The 13,387-nt window shown below is 39.3% G+C and overlaps 1 pseudogene; it reads left to right on the forward strand.

The window, feature by feature from the left end:
• Positions 1 to 13,387, forward strand: part of LOC148039705 (subtilisin-like protease SBT1.5 pseudogene) — a 58,074-nt pseudogene that overhangs the window by 2,003 nt on the left and 42,684 nt on the right.

A 13,387-nucleotide genomic window follows, 5' to 3' on the forward strand; every position in this document is an offset into this window, starting at 1 on the left:
TTATTAAGGGAAAATTCACATATAAGAATATTTATAAATAGGCCTTGAATGCACATGATGATATAGAGGGTATACACATAGTGAAATACCCAGGCGTAGAACTCCTAATTGTATATACACACATCACTACTAAAATAGAATAACAAATCCTTCCTGGTAGTAATTCGATGAATGAGAGCTAGTACTCACGTATGGGGTAGTGCCATGATAATGAATAGATTATTCCACAAAGGGGAGTGATCCCAAAACTTTGTAGAAAGCTTTGAACTTCTCATGAGGGAAAGACTTTGTGAAACTATCTTCAAGGTTGTCCCATGTTGGCACGTAAGATATGTTGATCTCTCCTAAAAAAACATATTAATAATGTACTTGAATGTGCTTAGTACATGCATGGAACACTAGACTCTGTGCGATTGCCATTGTGCTCTAACTATTAGTAAAGATGGTGGTGGCACATGACCATCCAATATCCAAATCAACCAAGAGGTGTTTGAGCCAAACACACTTAGTCATAGTTGTGAAATCTTTCATGTACTTAGTTTCACAAGTAGAAGTGTCCACATGGGATGTTTTCTTACTAATTAGTTACACTATGCATGTGCTGCAAAGCATGAAACAAAAACTATTGTGGATACACAAGTATCATAATAAGCACCCTAGCAAGAATATAAAAACGCATGTAAATTTGGTGGTAATGATCCTCCCTTGGGATAAACTAGCCCAAGGTACCTAGTGCCACTCAATTAGTGAAAGATCCACTTCACTAAATACCAATGCTTAGTGCCCAGGCTATGCATAAGCTTGCTCATATCTAAGATTACAAACTAAATGTCACGTCTCATAATGTATACATAAATCAAGCATCCAACAGTCTATTAATACAGGAAGTTGTCAAGACTATCTCCAGCATCATGAAGGCTCAACTTCAAACTTGTCTCCATAATAGGACTAGCAATAGACTTGCAATTTTCAAGGCCAAATCTATGAAATAATACCTCAACATTCTTTGTTTGGCACAAAGTATTACCTCCATCACAGTGCTTAAAATGAATGTCCAAATAACTTGATGAAACATACCTATAGTTTGAAAATGACTTGCTTTTCTTTCAACCAATGTTGTAAAGTTTGCAATGATGAAGTAGCAAGTACTTAGCCTATGGTATTCAAGTTATTCTTGTAATTTAAGTAGTTCAAGTTACTTGAATTATTGTTTCATAGAAATTGCTTGAAAAAATATTTGGTAGTCTTCTTACTCTTATCATGTTGTCTCCAATAGATCTTTGGCAATTCAAGTTACTCCTATCATTTCTACAGCTCCTTACACTTTTGTGTTTCAAGTTATACTTAAAACAAGTACAATTTAGGTTATTATTATCATTTCTACAAATTCTTGATACTTTTTCACTTTAGATTATTCCACTTGGGTTGATTGCAAGAAAGAAAAATCCCTTTTTATTCTTCTACTTTATCTTATCTTCTTCTATATCTTCGTATTCATTATCTTAGCCTAAGGGGGATTTCCTACCAATCCATTCCTCATTATTGCATTTTCTTGAAGTTGCTCAATAATAACATCCAATACAAAAATCTATCTCGAGTGCTCATAATTCAGCAACAACTTTCGTGAATAATAAAATGATAGAAAACATCAAATAATTTGAAGGAAAATAGTATAGAAATTCAAATGACATTGTAAAAAATAGAAGAAAAGTGGTGTCCTAAAAATACTATATTCTACATTCTTTTTGAATGAGAAAATGATAGAGGATAACATTCAATTTTAAAAAAACTAGTACAAGATTTCAAGTTGCATCATAGATATTAAAGAAAAACTACTATCCTGAATATTATAGATAACATATTTTTAAATGAAGAAATAATAGGAAACAACATCAGATTTTCAAGAGATAGAGATAGAGTTTTAGATTTAGCCATGAACAACCCCAATAGGGCACCATCTGAAAGAATTTCAATTACATGTGAAAGATAGATTCAAAAAGATGCATACATGAGGTCACAACTAGAACATCCACCCTTCACATGAATTCACATCACATTCAAGGGTTGTTTCATACATAGTAAATAAGGTGCCTACATGCATACTAAGGTTAAGAGTGTAATTCAAGCCTCAATAATCCAATTGCAGATTCTCATGTCAAAAAAGTAAATGAAAATAATTGGTAACCTAAAAGGTAAAGGGAAGTAGAGAATCAATAAGGGAAGTAGACAATCAATATCCAAGTTGCATTTATATGATGATATAATATTTTAGTTTTCATATAATCAGTAATATTTCATATGAAAGAGCATTTTGTATCGAATAGTCTTCAATTTGAAAGATGTATTTCACATGAATTGTATTCTTCATTATATTAAAAAAACATGAACAAATTAAAATTTTTCATTACAAAAGAATTAAATAGTAGCCATGATTTCAACTTCTTAGCAAAAGAAAAATTTCTATAAAACTAGTACTCTAGTCTTACACAATAAATGGTATAATATTGTGAACTGTTAGCTTTTTAAAAAGTAATTTAAATCTAAAAATAATAATATATAAATATTAAATAGTGCAAATGATGACATTAGAAATTTGTAACACCCAATTGCTAGTTTGCATGCATCCTGTACCGATGTATTTACAATTAGAAATGAGCATAGGTTAGAATTAGTGAGATCTTAGTGCTAGTTTGTATGCATCCTACACCAATATGCTTAGGATTAGAAATGAACATACATTAGAAATTAGTAATACCTTGGTTCTAGTTTGCATGATTCCTACACCAACACGTTTAGGGTTAGGAAAATGAATGTGCATGGATAGTGACACGTTTGATTTTAGGCTACATGCATCTTGCACCAGTGTGTTTAAGACTAGATAAGCTATGCCCTAAGGTTAAGGAATATCTCAAAGATTACTATTTTGAAAAAATATAACTTAGATGAGTGGGAAAATTTTAGATTGGTGAATGGATTTGCATATTACATCATCTAGAGAAAAAAATGAAGGTTCATCTACAAAGCAAGTTTAGAATGTAACGGCATAATAATTTTTGGTGTACATACATGTTTATCTCATATAGCATACTTAGGTTAGAAATATCCTTAAAAATTAGTGCCTAAAATTTAGACATATATTTTAAATTTCTTATGAAATTTTGAGAAAGTATCATCTTATGAGATGATGAGTGTAAAGGCTATGACAACTTGTTAATGTATAACTATCAAATAGGAACTAGTAAAATGATAGATTATTAATGATTTAATTTTATCAAAATTTTAATCCAATTTTTAAGGTACATGTTTAGGTCATCATCACACATGTGGTGAAAAGTGCAAAGAAAGAGAGACACTCACAAAACAAGAGCGCAAAGCTTTCACCAATGGAGTGATTAAGAGAATAGCAAAATGGAAAAAGAGGACTCTCCTAGCCACTTTCAAAGTATTGATATGCATGAGATATTCATACAATAAATGGCCAACCAAAAACATCAAAAGATGTTCAAACACATTAGCAGCCCTTCAAACACATCGTTCGCAACTTGATAACACTATAAGGATACGGAGGCATAGTGACAATGCTTTTCGACACAAAATAGCGGCATCGCTTTTTGCATCGCAAATAGCGACGGTGCTCAAACGAAAAAACGCAGGCCGAAACCCGAGCGCGTTATTTTGCATGAACTAACAAAAAGAGAGTGAAAGGGAGAGTGAACTCCATCTTGCATTTGAGAGGGAGAGGGAGAGAAAGAGAGAAAGAGGGAGAAGGAAAGCTTCTCACTGCCGCCATCGCTGCTGCCATTTGCGAAGAAGAGAAGGAAGTGTACAAAGGGAGAAGAGGAGCCGCCATTGCAAAGAGGAGCCTTTGAATCCATCCTCAGCCCTTTGCAGTGAGTGAATTGTTCATTCTTGCTTTGTTTTTGTTTTTTTTCCTTTTCTTTTACTTGTTTTTGTTAAAAATCATGCGTGTTGAGAGAGAAAGAGAGAAAATGAGAGAGGGAGAGGAAGAGAGAAAAGGAAAGAATGAACGAGAGAGAGAGGGAGAAAAAATTAAACATAATAGGGAAAGAGAGAAAGAGAGGGAGAGGGAGGAAGGGAGGGAGAGAGAGAGGGAGAGAGAGAGGGAGGGAGGGAAAGGTTACTGTTATTGTTATTGTTTTTTTATTTCTTCTTTTCTTTTTTTCTTGTTTGTTGTTATTGTGGTAGAGGTAGTGGTAGTAGTGGTAGTGGTAGTGGTAGTGGTAGGGGTAGCGGTAGCGGTAGCGGTAGTGGTAGTTGTTGTCGTGGTAGTCGTAGTAGTAGTAGAGGTAGTGGTAGTGGTGTTGTAGTCGTGATTGTACTAGTACTAGTAGTAGTAATAGTGGTTTTCTTGTTTGTAGTAGTAGTAGTAGTAGTTTTTTTTTAATTTTCTTATTTATTATTGTTTAGTTTTCTTGTTTGTTGTTGTTGTTGTTGTAGTAGTAGTAGTTTTTTCTTTCTTTTCTTATTTGTTGGTATCTTAGTAGTAGTAGTAGTTATTGTTGTTGTTGTTGTATTTTCTTCTTTTCTTATTTATTGTAGTGGTAGTGGTAGTAGTAGTGGTTTGTTGTTGTGGTAGTGGTAGTCATAGTCATCATAGTAGTGGTAGTAGTAGTAGTAGTAGTTTTCTTGTTTGTTGTAGTAGTTTTTTTTCTTTTCTTGTTTATTCTTGTTTAGTTTTCTTGTTTGTTGTTGTTGTTGTAGTAGTGGTAGTAGTAGTAGTTTTTTCTTAGTAGTAGTAGTTTTCTTGTTTGTTATAGTAGTTTTTTTTCTTTTTTTGTTTATTATTGTTTAGTTTTCTTGTTTGTTATTGTTGTTGTACTAGTGGTAGTAGTAGTAGTTTTTTCTTCTTTTCTTGTTTGTTGTTGTTGTAGTAGTAGTAGTTATTGTTTTTTCTTCTTTTCTTGTTTATTGTAGTGGTAGTGGTAGTGGCAGTGGCAGTGGCAGTGGCAGTGGCAGTGGCAGTGGTAGAGGTAGAGGTAGAGGTAGAGAGAGATATATATATTTTGTTAAAGAAAATTGATAGTAGAGAGAGAGAGAGCGATGTTTTGTTAAAGGTAATGAGAGAGAGAGAGGAATAGAAAAAGGAAGAAGGAACGAGAGAGAGGAAATAAACATACAACATAATAAAGAAAGAGAAAAAGAGAGAAATGGAAGGAGAGACGAGAATGAATGGATAAAAAATAAAGAGAGAGTGGTGGCGAGGTTCGGTGAGGTCCGGTGCAATACCGTGAGACGAAAAACACTCTGACATATGTTAATTTTTGGGTGGGTGGAGACTTTATATACATTAATTTTGTTGAGTTATCGGAGAAGAAATTTCTTCTCAAACAATTTAAGAAAGAAAAAAAGAATGATAACAAAAAAAAAAAAGTTTGTCGTAATGTAGACCAAATGGAAAACGATGAAGGTCGTGATGTTCAAGATCGCGAGGCATATCTTAATCAGCGTATCCCATGTCCTTACTCTCAATGTAAGCTGGCAATTAGACGAAAATGTCGATTGTCTATAGAAAACGTACAATGCTTCGGCGAGTTTTAATTTGAGATCATTGATCAGGTGATCTCAAACTTTGAGCAAATGGTAAGAAAAGTGTATATCAATCATGCATTATATTCGCAAGCTAATTGAATACCATATACAAAAACATTGGATATGGTTGGCAAATTTTCTATCCAAGGAGGTGACGTCTCGTTCCAAGGAGGAGTGCACCCATTGCGGCCAATTAGAAGAGTTTGTGGGCATGCAATGGATGGAGTGCCTAAGCCAATCCACCACTTGGAAGGTACTACCAAATCTATACCGTCAATACTAGAGGAGACAGGTAGCCTTTTGGACTTATCTACAATCTTGGAGCTTGAGAGATGGAGGCAATGATCGATGCATTGATGCCCATGGACGTTGAGACTTATGATTCACTTAGAGAGGAAGCATCTATACCGTTATACGATGGGTACCGAGTATCTCACTTGAAGACACTGCTTGCACTCCTAAGTGTGTAAGCAAAATACAAGTGGAGCGATTTGAGTATGACCAAGTTGTTCAAGTACCTTGTACGTACGCTTTGTTGATTTCTTTTTGGCACTATTATTAAAAACATTTGTGCTTTTTCAATGTATTTTATGATTTTTTTTCAATTTACTGAAGTATCATATATTACCACTTGTAAATACCATGCCTGAGTGTCGTGATGATGCACGACATGTTTTACAAAAGCTTGTCATGGACTACAATAACATCCACGCATATATCAATAATTGCATATTGTTTCAAGGAGAATACGAGACTATGGAGGCACGTCCAAAGTGTGGTGCTCACAGATATCGACAGGACTTGCAAGGGCAAACCATCCCTCAAAAAGTTCTTAGACACTTTCTGCTTATCCCCCGCATAAACCACATGTTTCATACGTTCGGCATGGCGAGCTTGACAATGTGGCATACACAGAATAGGTCCACAGATGGAGTTCAATGAATATTAACGGATTCACACGCATGGAGTCACATTGACTCCACCTTCCCAGGCTTTGCCCGAGAGCCAAGGAATCTTTGGCTCAGTCTTGCTGTGGATGGCGTGAACCCATTCGGCTTGTGCTCAACTTCTTACAGTGTGTGGCCTATAGTCCTTGTCAACTACAATATCCCTCCATGGCTTTCTACAAAGAAAGGACATCTCATCCTTAGCTTGCTCATTCCCCACCACTACAAAGTCAAAAATATGGATGTGTATTTTCATCCATTAGTCGATGAGCTTAAGATTTTGTGGGAGGAGGGGTCATCGTGTAAGATATGAGCAAGCACGATGGTCGACGGTTTGCCAATATTCGAGCCATTCTCATATGGACCATGCTTGAATTTTCGAGATTTGGAGAATGCTCAGGTAAGTAGGCTTTCATTCTCGTTGGTAATATCTATCATAGCTCGTTCAAGTTTGTATTCACTAGATAGAGGTGTTGGGATAGGTCTAGTTACCTCAGGTTATGATGCATGTCCATTGTGTGGGCCACAGTTAGAATCCTGAAGGTCACGAACCATGAAGAAGATGGTATATCAAGGGCACACTGCTTTCTTTCCAAAGGGTCATGAACTCAGGGAAGGTTTTCTTAGACGACCTTCAGCATGTATGAATGCCCAAAGATGGTACGAGTTGAAAATGGTCCACACGGAGTCACATCCAAATGAAATGCGATGGTTCTTAGTTTTCTACGAGTTGCCATATTGGACCCACTTAGATATCAACCACTTGTTGGATCCCATGCATATTTTCAAGAACATGGGCAGCTTACTATGGAACCACATCACAGGAAAGAGAGACATTATAGGGGCATGAATGGATTTGAAGGAGGTAGGCAAGATGGAGGCGCTTTGGCCGCAGTCGAGTGTTGATGGTTGCTTGCAGCTACCTCGCACTCCTTAGGTTTTTTCCACTAAAGAAGAGTGCATTGTGAAGAAAATAGTCAAGTCTATCCACACGCCGATGGGTATGATGCATTCTCTTAGGTCCGCGTTTTCTAAAAACGACCAATTATCAGGGCTAAAACCCCATGATTGGCATAAGATATGTCAGGTTTGTATCACGAATGGATCGTAAGTGATATGCATATTTTGCTATTTGGAGTGTAGTCGTTGTTCATAATGCTTTCTCATTTGTGGCAGTTTGTACTACCGATTGCAATCGCAGGATGCCTTACTCCATAAATATGCAGGGTGATTTACAAGTTGTTGACTTAAGTGCAATGGATCTCACAGAAGGAGATTAAGACATCCTGTATTGAATCCGCGAGGCGGGGAGTAGTGGAGACGGTCTCTCTCTTTTAGAAATACCTGCCTACCAGCATGCTCACGATACAAATCCACCTTCTTGTGCATCTTGTAAATGAAGTGGAGATTGTTGGACCTGTCCATACGCGATGGATGTTCTTCTTGGAGCACTTCATGAAAACCCTGAAAGGCTTTATGCGACAACAAGCTCAGCTAGAAGATAGCATGGCTAAAGGGTGGTTGGTATCTGAGGTGCTAGTGCATACTTCACAATGGCTACCAATGGTGGATTCAGACAACAGTATGATATGTCACTGAAGGAGGATGATAGACTGACCCAAGATGTGGTGGTTGGAAATGGGGTAGAAAAAAGAATGGATGCTGCAATGGAGGAGAAAGTGAATCGCTTTTGTATGTTGCATCATGCCTCTATGGAGACATGGCTCGCTAGCTACCAGCAAGCTAGGAAAGATTGAGAGGAAGCACGATCTGAATTTTGACATAGTACATGCCATCGAGCGATTCGATATCCCGAGGGCATAGAGGAGATGCCACGGTTTATGTCAACGCGATGGTTGCATGGAGCTTTGACCGTAGCGTCTCATGAAGGGATGGAGGTCTCAACCGAGGAGTTGAAATTCTCGAGGGGATGTAGTCCAAAGGTGATAACGTGTTTAGGGTTTGTTGTATCTATATTTTATATATAACAACTAATTGAGGGTTTCAATATACAGTATATAATATATAGTCCGGCGTGGTCGTGCGGATGGCATTTTCGCATGGAGGGTATTGATAAAATGTTCTCTACAATAGATTGTGGTATCATGGCAAGGTTCGAGCAAGAGAGTCGACGACGAGCAACGGATCCAAACACGATTATAGATGAGATGGAGTATTTTGGGAACTTGCAAAGTATTGTCACAGTGGATTACCATAGCTTCTCCATGATCCTATTCAATGTGCAGTGATTCAAAGTGGTACTTGAAGGAGTTGGAGCAACAGTTTGACGAGATCCATCTCGATTTCTCAAAATAGATTCCGAAAAAAATGGACGGATTTGTGCGACATGTTTGTGTTGCAAGCCCATTGTGAACAGGTGCATGAACTTGTGTGTTTTTTAATTATATTACAACATGGTACATGTCACAATAGTTAAATCTCTCTTGTACGTGATTTTGAACATGTAATTTTCTATCCAAACCCCCGACAACCTTGATGGTGGTACGTTATACCTTCAACTCCCTGAAGTGCAAGAGTATATGATCAAAGCGATGTTTCAAGCATAGATGAGGACAGTATGCAAATAGAGGGGTGGAGACCACCAAAATCTTGGAGCATATAGAGGAGCTAGCATCAGGTAACAATGATGGAAATACAGGAGTCCAATAATTCTTTGAGAATGAGGTGGACTCATCCTCTTGTGGTGACATGTCTATCGACCTTCCAGTGTGTATGCAGAATTGTGTCAAGAGATTGACATGGGACCATAGGGTACTTCATACTTGGAGCATCCACTTACTCAATTCGTTGACAAATCGCTTATAAGGGTACATAAGATATGCATTTTAAGTAAGATCATTTTTTAAATATTTATATTATCGTGCTTTGTATGATTTATATTGATTATGCTAACATCAATTTTTGCATGTGTAGGCAACCTTTATGGATATTTAGATCATCACGATGAGTCGAGGGATGAGCGACGAGGAGCTACAAGAGATCTTCATGCGTATGTCTCCAAATCAAAGGGCAAGATTTAGAGATATAGCGGACCAGGAGTTGTCTCGGACACCATTAGGCCACTCTATTAGATCTACTTCGGCGCGTGCTCTGATGCTTTAGTTTCTAGCAAACGAGATCGACACTCTGGACTTGGGCCAGATAGAGGGAGTGTTTTAGGGGGATGCTGCGGAGATCCAGATGTAGTGAGCCTGCGGTCGGCTTGGGATACATGTGCTACTTCTCGCTCTCATGGCGGTTGGAGAGAGCGTGGCTCAGGTGGTTGTTGTGGAGATACCAATGCAGTCTCTCTATCTTGTCGTTCTACTGGATTTGCGTCACCTTCGGGATTTGTCACACTTGCGGGGACATCTACTATAGTCACTCTAGCTTTTTCTCAGTCGTCCACAAGTGGCACTCCTATGGGTGCCACTCCAAGAGATACTACCCCGGTAGATTCACCAGATGTACAAGGGTCTCCTAGATATGCCCACCAGTGTGGTCGCAGGTGGGAGAGGACCCATCTTATGCATACCCCAGAGGGGTATGCCTACCTTGTAGATGATAGGTCAAGAGCCATCATCATGAATGATGAGGGGAAGAGGGTGATGGCTTGCATGAGAGAGTTGTGCCAACAAATTTTTCGACACAACGTCTTGGATCATTGGAAGAATATACCGGAGGGGAGCAAGAACTACATAGTAGCATCCTTGCATGAGGAGTTTCCATGTAATATATCAAATATATATTTTTGAATTTCTCCTTCCTGCGCGGCAGCGCATCGAACTGGAGGGGTAGAGGGGGGATAGAGGAGCCAGCAAGCTCCTCGCTGGAGCTTGCTCGGCTCCGTAGGGCATGCAGATGGACACGTCAAGGGGGGGAGGATTCCCTCCCCTCCCCTATATAAATAAGGGAGAGTCGTGAGAAGAAGGGGACAGTGCTGCGGGTATCGTGAGAGGACGGGGAAGACGTTGCTGCCGCCTGACGTCCGTCTGCTATGAGAAAGGAGGACGAAGCCATCGCCCGTTCGTGTTGCCACCGAGGGAGGAGGAAGGACCACTGCCGAGCTGCCGCTTCCGCCTCTATCATCTCTTCCCACGTATGCCATCACCGCTGCCTACAGACTATTTTCTCCCAGTTGTCGCCGTCAAGATTCTCCCCCCCACGTGGATCCTGATCGACCCCCCACAGAAGCTTCAAGAAGCTTCTTGAAGCTTCTAAGGGGGGGGCTCCTTAAGCCCCCTTCCTATACTTAAAAAACCTTCCACCCCGGGTTTTCTAAAACCCTCAAGCCCCCCTTCCTATACCCTTCCCTTACCCTTTTACCCCCTCCCGGTTCTACCCCTTAAAAATCCTTTTCACCCTGCCACGGTCTTAAGGCCTTAACCCCTTCCCAAGGGCTGTTACCCCCACAACCCTTGGCCTCATAACCCACAAAACCCTTCCCCGTGCCTAAATTTGTAAAATCCCTTCTTGTGTCCTTTGAAACCGTGTTGCACCCCCCCTCATATTTCTTTTTTCTTAACACACCCCCTAAGCCCCTTCCTAACCCCCGTGTACCCTTTTTCCTTCACACCTTTTTCCCCGTGCTATAATCCCTTGTGTTACCCTTCAAAATTTTCCCCCCAGGTTTGAAAACCTCTAAGTTCTTTCACTCCCGTGCCCAAAAATCTCTTAAGGCTCGTATGTTGTGAAGCCACACTTACGCACAACCTTTTTTGCCGTGTATATACCCTATAGGCCCTTTATTTTTAACCTTTCCCTCTCTGAAGAAGCTAAAAGTCTTATTATCCCCTCTCGTGGTCAATCTTTTGAATGGCTCCTTGCCTCGAAAGAGAGACGGTGGAGATCCGAGAAGGAGAGTAAAAGCTGCCTTCACATCCGAAGGATTACAACTGCGATGCTGCCTAAGAAAGTCTAAGGAGTAACTGCGGGAGGGTCATCTCCCGGTATCCATGTGGATATCTCACCCCAAAACCAGGTTTTTCCTTCTTGGTTTTTTTAATCGGATTTAATTCAATCATGCAAGATGAATTGTTAGGGATAAGATATATTTTGTCCTAGCTATTTACGATGAAGGAGTTTAGTTTAATTGAACATGCAAAAAATGATAATGTATAAAACATAGTTTCCTTCAAATAGCATCATGCATTGAAACGAGTTACGAGCAAGATTATCTACCTACTATAGTAGTATATTTCGGTTAAATCTTGAAGGTATAAAAAAACTGCATCTTGCACCATTAACCCCTATTCTTTTTTTACAATGAATCATCATAGAAGATGAAATTCATGAAAGGGTTCTTACGTTGCTTGAACTCTAGGAAGTTATCATTGCTAACTGCATATCTTAGCAAGGAAAAGATTGTTATTTGGCATGAGTTTCGTTTGCAAGGAAAAAAAAAGATTAATTGAATTTACCTAACCTCAAATCATTAAAGTTTAGGACTGAAAAATCAATTGTCACAAGGATAACAAATCGTGACGAGGTGATCTCAACATTACCTTCTAAAAGATAACCGAATTAATGTAAGCTTAGAAATACCTATGCTGCGAAATATGCTTAGGGAATGATTTAAAGACCAAGAAACATTTATATCTTAAACACTTGACTACCTTCCTTGATTCTAGGGTCAATAAATTCGTAAATGTAAAAGAACTAGGGTGTGTCCCTGAGATTCGTAATATGAGACCCTAGGTCTGACAAACGTCAGCTTAAAGAAACTAAAACGGATTGTTTCATCGTATATTACGATGCAGGACTTGTACAGCAAGTATGAAGTCATATGGTCTTGTAATTGATTCACAATAAGAAAGGTTAAATATCCTCAACAAGGATGGCGGATCCTTACGCAAGTTATTTTGCAAAAGGATGTATTCTTTGATATCCTTCCAAATAAGGAAGGTTAAAAACCGGAAACTAAAGTATCCAAGTTGGGTTAATAGGGTACGCCCTAACCCAGAATATAAGGGATCTTGCCAAGTTGCAAGACACCCGGGAACAAGTGCTGATGCATTCGAAAGGAAAGAATCATTCCTTAGCAGTTTGCCAACAAAAAGATCAATTAATGGAAATGTTTGTGCTTGCTAGAGATTTTAGAGCACTGTTTGATTTATGAATTACAAATTAAATGAATATCTATACTTCAGGTTGAAAGGCCTGAATGGAGAGGTAGTTTCAGTTGCACCCAACTGCCTGCCTGACCCTAACCAAGGGGGTTGTTGACCGCGCCGGGAACGTGGACCGAACCTGCCGCAAGAGGTCTCTCCATTGAGCTCTACTTGGAGCAGGAGGACGCTTGGGTGCCAGGGGGGCTCTGGCCGTAGATCCCTCCCCTTCCGGGTCCTGCACAAGAGGCTAATGTGACTCGGGATTGGATCTCGAGGCCCGCATACTAGTTTACGGGCGGAAGCTTGGAATAGTGATCCCTATGGATTACTGGATAGCCTTCGGGTGGACTATGGACAAGCCTACGGGCGGAACTCCTTGTATTTCAAAAAAAAATATGATGATGTATTAACAAAGAACTTGTCTAATATTGTTTTTCTATGTCACGTGATAAAATTACGTGAAGGAACCAGTGCTTAATGGATTAATTAAAGAAGCTGATTATGATATGTCCAACTAACGTGTTAGATAATTACCGAACTAAAACAAACCGAGGAAAGTGCGGAGGATGGGCCATGGGTCCGTCCTATGGTTGGGAGGTCCCGGTCAGCCGGGAACTTTTCTCAAATCTTGAAGAACAGCGGGATGATCGTCAAAGGACAGAACAACAAAAGCGTTGACTTAGAGTGATGTCTTAACCGATTTACGCTATTTTAGGGGAACGGAATGGGACTATGCCTTATGGCAGAGAGGTTGAGCTTTGCATCCCTCTCATTTCCCAT

The sequence above is a fragment of the Lygodium microphyllum genome, chromosome 2, assembly GCF_053477565.2.
Source record: "Lygodium microphyllum isolate KBCC chromosome 2, Lygodium_microphyllum_v1.1.10, whole genome shotgun sequence".
In the NCBI taxonomy this organism is placed as follows: Eukaryota; Viridiplantae; Streptophyta; class Polypodiopsida; order Schizaeales; family Lygodiaceae; genus Lygodium; species Lygodium microphyllum.